This window comes from Catharus ustulatus, chromosome 3 (assembly GCF_009819885.2).
Source record: "Catharus ustulatus isolate bCatUst1 chromosome 3, bCatUst1.pri.v2, whole genome shotgun sequence".
Lineage (NCBI taxonomy): Eukaryota > Metazoa > Chordata > Aves > Passeriformes > Turdidae > Catharus > Catharus ustulatus.
This window is the reverse complement of record NC_046223.1, coordinates 12816165-12822184: the sequence shown is the minus strand read 5'-3', so window position 1 is coordinate 12822184 and position 6020 is coordinate 12816165.

Sequence of the window (6020 nt, the reverse complement as noted above, 5' to 3'; positions counted from 1 at the left end):
GATGTTTATAAGATATCTTGCTAAGAAGACCCATTGACTTCTCAGGACAGAGGATGCCTTGGTGAGGCACGTGGAAAACCTGAGCAAAGGTGGAGGGACCTTTGCAGTGGGTTTTGTACAAATAGGCTGGGAAAGCTTCCACAGTGAGATAAATCTTACATGTTTTTGATCAGCTGATAGTGTAACAGTTGGCGTTTTTTGTTGCTGTTCTGAAGACTTAGAGTTGTTACAGAGTTTAGGTGGGCAGGGACCTCTGGAGTTGCCTGACTCAAAGCAGGGCTAACCCCAAAGTTAGACCAGGTTTCTTAGGGCCATACCTAGTCTAGGTCTAAGTGGCTGAAGAAGTCTCACAGCCTTCCTTTCCCGAAGCTAGACAAATCCAGCTCACTCAGCCTCTCACTCTATGCCCTGTGCACTAGCCCTCTTCAGAAACATTAAAGAAAAAAGAAAACAAATTCTTTTTCTGGTATTAGGTATTCCACAGAATGACAAGAATGCGAGTTGCTTTTAAAGTAGCTAGCTAAATCTCTCCAAAAGTTTTGAGGACAATGTATTTAAGTGTGTGTCTCTGAGCAAAATAGATTTATAAATTCAACTTCAGTAGCAAAGTTGTTAAAACTTTGCTCCCAGTTTAAATTAGTCAGCACCATAGAAAATTCCAGAGACTTTTGTTATTGGGCTGTTGAACTAGGACTAGTGCGCTTAACAGAGAACTGGTTTTAAAATTCAGCATTGCTTTTGCAATGCTGGGGGAAGAGGAACAAGTAGGAAAGACAAAACAGATATGAAAGAAATATGAACCTCCTCTGTTTTCACTGAAAACAAAGAAAACAGCATTATTCCAGGAATTAATTAATTTCCTTTTAGCATATTTTTGCCTATTCTATTAAGGACACATTTAAGCACAGTCTGTGTCCTCTGCAGAACTCAGGAGTGAGTCTTTGAAACTGGGACACTGGGGATGCCGCCATCCCCTCCTGCTCCAGGCAAACCAGGAGTTTTGCTATCTGACTGCGCTGCAAAGTAGGTTGACCTTGGTTAAGTGGGTCCAGAAAATCTTACCTGTTTTATCAGAGTAACTGTCTTTGTGTGTCCTCTATCTGTAGCCTGAGTTACAATTTCCTGAGTTACTGCTTGGTTCTTTGTTACATTAAATAATTGGCTACTTTCCAGAAATTAGGGCTCACTGCTGTACTCGGTGAATATGTACCATTGCCTCTCTCTCCCTGGTTCTTCTGAATTGCTGAATATAAGAAACAAAACTAATCAGTCCTTCCTCATCACTGGAAGAGAACATGAACCTTGCCCTGGTTTAGAGTGAAGGTTTCTCCTCTGTTCCCCCCAGCTGTGGGAGGGGAAGCTGCTAACACTGTCCTCACCAGGGACCAAGATTTCAGGGAGCCTGAGCTGCCTTAACAGCGTCTGGCTTGTGCCTAAAGGGTGCAAAAATGGGTTGGAAAATAGGATTGGTATTTGGCCCTAAGACCCTGGATGGGGGCTGCTTGGTCAAATCATGCCTCTGCTGGCAGTGGACAAGTCCTAAACTCACAGCAGAGTCCAGGTGAGCAGGAGCCCTTGTATGGCCCCAGTTCAACTTCCTGCTCAAATCAAGAGTAATGCCAAACTTCCTCAGGACTCTGTCCAGCTCAAGTCTGGATATTTTCCTTTCTGGAGTCTTTACAGCCACTCTGGACCCTCCATTACCTTGGAAAAGAATATTTTTCCTTACATCCAGGCAAGGTTTCCCTTAGCTGCAGCTTGTACCCACTGCCTTTCACTATGCACCTTCTGGACTCCATCTTCTTTACAGCCCCCCTGAGGCAGTTAAAAGCTGCAGAGGATTCTCCCCTTCATGTTTTTGTCCCAGTCCTGAGCAAGTCCCTCCCTGCACACACATACATGAATCCATGCGCACATCAGCAGCAAGCGCAAGCCCTCCATGAGGCTCCTTTCCTAAACTACTGCCAGGCCTCCACCTGTGGCAAATCCAAGGAGTGCCTGACATGCCAGCCCACCACCGGGTAGTTCCCTCATCAACAAGGAGATGTTATTGTTCCTCTGCAAGCTCCCCACTGGCCAGGATCCGTAGTTACATGTAGCCATTCCCAGGCTATCTTGGCCTGCCATTCAAGCCCAGGTTCCCCGCTTTAAGGACAAGAAATGACAAAAGATGTGCTTGTTTCTTCAGAGCTGAACACTAAAACTCATTTACACTCCTGCAGCTCTCATCCGGCCAGAATAATATCTCCAGAGCAAAGCCCAGAGAATAATTTGAATGTGTTAAAGCCACCAGATTCCTCCATCACGGCAAAAAGATGTATTTTCCCCTTTTGGCTCCCCTCCAGCAGCTAAATCTGCTGGAACCAAAGAACTTCTGCTAGTGATTGCTATGCTGCTGGCCACTGGTGACCAGCAAACAATCCTGCCCTGGTGCCTTGCACGAGCAGCTGGCACTGCAGCCTCTCCCTCCCAGCACAGCAACCAACCTGTTAACAGAGCCTGGGCCAGCACCCACTTCATGAGATCCCTGAGGGAGGAGGGATGGATGGATGGATGGATGGATGGATGGATGGATGGATGGATGGATGGATGGATGGATGGATGGGGTCCCAGTGAGTTGTGCCCTTGAGGCAGCACAGGAGTGGGGTTCCTGCACAAAGCCAGGATGCAGAGAAGGGGGGCAGGTCCTGCATCCTGAACTGCATCTGTGTGGCCATGCTCCCCTCCCAGTGCTCCCCACATGGAATTGCACAGCTGGGGGAGAGAATCAGCTGTGCAGAGGATCACAAGTCAAAAAGACTGAGGGACTACACCAAGCTTCAGCATGCAAGCAGTAAAGCGTTCACAGCCTAGCCTTGGAGCACAACAGTTACTATTTGTCTGGCTTCCTGTCCCATTCTGCTTCTGAAATCATGACATGGGTAACAGTGCAGGGGAATCCATGTGCACTTTTGCTGCTTCAGTTGTTAAGCATCCACAGTGTTCCTACATAAATGCTTGGGATCTTCCTGGTGACTGTCTCAATGCTGCTGGCTGAGATTGCTGGCTGTTTTATATATCCCACTTGGAGAACAACCCCCAGTCCTCTAAAGAGAACAAAAAAATCAATTATTTACTCTCATCACTCTTGCACTTTTTCTCCAACTAACTCTAATGCAGTTGTCATCCAAATAAGTCAATTCGGCATGATACTTCAATTTAGCTTGTAAATTGTGAGAGCAAAAAAAAAGGCCTTTTAAAACTATTTTAGAGACCTCACTATAAATGCAGCCTAACAAGATTATCCAGCACATTAAGAAGCTAGATCTCCATTCAGAATCTTAGAAGAAAACAGCTGAAAGTACCTGTGGGCACTGAAGATGCAAAACACTTTAAATATAATTTTATGAGCTGAACATACAGTATAAACAGTTAAGGCTTTAGCTTTTTCCAATAATATGAAAAATGGCATAATTAACCCCACTCTTCATCTCAAGCCCAGTACATTTTAAACTTACCCCAGGCTAGTTGAAGATCCTTCAGCACTGGTGGTTGCTAGAGTTGGGAATTAGCGCTGTGCAAGAAAGAAGAGAGAGAGAGGAGAGCAATGGAGGCTTGACGTTTCCCAGGATGGGACTGTCACATGCTAATCACTGATTCGAAATGCAAGCATAACAAAAGCCTTCTAATTATATAATCTTCAGGTCACATCCTCGCGTGCCCATGCAAAAACCAGGACTGTGCACTTGGAAGAAGGCGACGCAGACTTTCTGACTTTTTAATTAGCATTGCACAGGGCTGGGGAGGGAGGGTGAGGAGCCCTGGGAAGTGCCGGCAGCGGGGCCATGTGGGGCCATGTGTTGGCTGTGCTGCTTTGCCAGGCTCAGAGGATCTTAAGTATCTCCTGTGGCATCCAAAAAAGACCACCTCCAGTTGGGGACAGGGAAATGGGATCAGCTCCTCCCTACCTGCTGACACCCTGGCTTTCCTAGGAATGCCAGGGCCAAGAAGGCACAGGGGCCAAGCGCAAGGTTGCCAAAGTAGCCATGGCAGGGGAGCAGCAACAATCAGCACTTCAGTATTTTCTGTTTCTTGCAACATGATGAAAATTTTTGAGTAAAAATATATAAGGGCTTGGATGATGGGGAGCAGCTGCCCTCCACACCTGCTCCCTTTCTCCCCTAAGAAGGATCTGCCCTTTTTGCTCCAAAGAGCCTCAAGAAAGCATGTGGAGAATGCAATTAACCCAGGGGCAGGGCTGTCAGGGCAGTGCTTGGGCCAGTAAAAACAGGGAGACATAAAGGAGGAGGCACAGTCACAAAAGGCAGAATAATTTCTCCCTGAAACACAAAGATCTGCTTCTGAGATACTCTCCAGACAGAAAACCTGAAATGTGAAACTGCACAACCTAAATCAGTATAATTGCTGCACAGTGTAGATAAATGTGGAGCCTAGAAAAGAAACTGAAAGGACAGGCTCCTAAATTAACAGAAGCTCTCTGGAAGGTGCTACTACCACTGAAGTCAAGGACTATGGACAGAGGACACAGCATTTTTTCTGGTTTTTTTGGTTTTTTGGGGTTTTTTTTGGGGGGGGTTGTTTATGTTGTTGTTTGTTTGTCTTTTGTGTTTTTGTTTTGTTTGTTTGGTTGGTTCTTGTTTTTTGAGTTGGCTATTTCAGAAGCAAAATGCAAGAAAATTGAACAAAATCAACTGTTCCCCTCAAGCACAAACTCAGGTGTCCTTTTGCAGGCCCCTCTGGGAAATGAGAATAGTGTATATATGTATGAGAATATAAGTATTTTCACTTCAAGACAAGAAAGCATCTGAGAGGCAAAATCCCATGAGATCATGCAATGCATTTCTTCTGCTGTAGAGAGCCACTTCTCCCGGAGCTGACTCCATCTCCTGTGGACAGGCTGTTCCCACAGGTGGGTCCATGGAGCACATAAGCCCTGCTGGAGCAGGCACCTTTTGGTGCCATGGAGTGTGAGTCAGCAGCATCCCTATGAACCATTCTTCCCCTTCTGGGGGTGGTGGGGAGCTTTTATGGGACAGACCAGACCCAAATGGACCATCAGAGTGGTGGCTGTGGTGGTTCTTATACACCCAAACTAGTGTGTAAAATTTTTTTTTTCCTTTATGGTAGTTTTTTGCTTTAAACTCCAAACTGGTACAGGTCACCTGGAGGGGCTGTGGAGTCTGCATTCCCAGAGCCAAGACCCGACAGGATGTGCTGCAGGGTCATGGGCGACCCTGTGTGTGCAGGGATCTGTGTGCAGAGAGGCCTTCCCCACCTCAGGGACACAGCTCTGGGGTCTCTTTGTCACTTATGTCACCCTCACTCTGAAACTGATATGGCCTTCCTCCCTTTTAATCCCACACACTCAGCTTTGTATCAAAGACCTCCCAGATCACGGCCATTAACCCAACACTGCCAGGCCCACCAGCAACCCAACCATCCCCAAGTGCCACATCCCAGGGTTAACACTTCCAAGGATGGTGATTCCCTGTGTCATTCCAATGCCTGGCCACCTTTTCCATTAACACTTTTCCTAGCACACAATCTAAACCTTCCCTGGCACCACTCGAAGCTACTTCCTCTCGTCCTGTCACTTGTAGCCTGGGGGAAGAGGCTGACCTGGCTGCCCCTGTCGGGGAATTGTACAGAGTAATGAAATCAACCCCCGAGCCTCCTTTTCTCCCACCTGGCTGCCCCTGTCGGGGAATTGTAAAGAGTGATAAAATCCCCCCGAGCCTCCTGCTCTCCTGGCCGAGCCCCCCCAGCTCCCTCAGTAACTTGTGGGGCTGGTACAGTGAGCACCCACCAGGATTTTCAACCATCCTTCTCGTCTTTACTCGGCAATACGAGAGACACTTTTAAAACCGGCATGCCCGCTGCGAAACAAGCCCGTGTCACTATGGCAGCCACACACACACAGATATTCAAACACACAGCAGCTTTTACAGCCACGCGTGGCTCCGGCAGCGCCGGGCGCGGTGTGAGGTGAGCGGGGCGGGGCGGGCGGAGCGGCCGCGGCC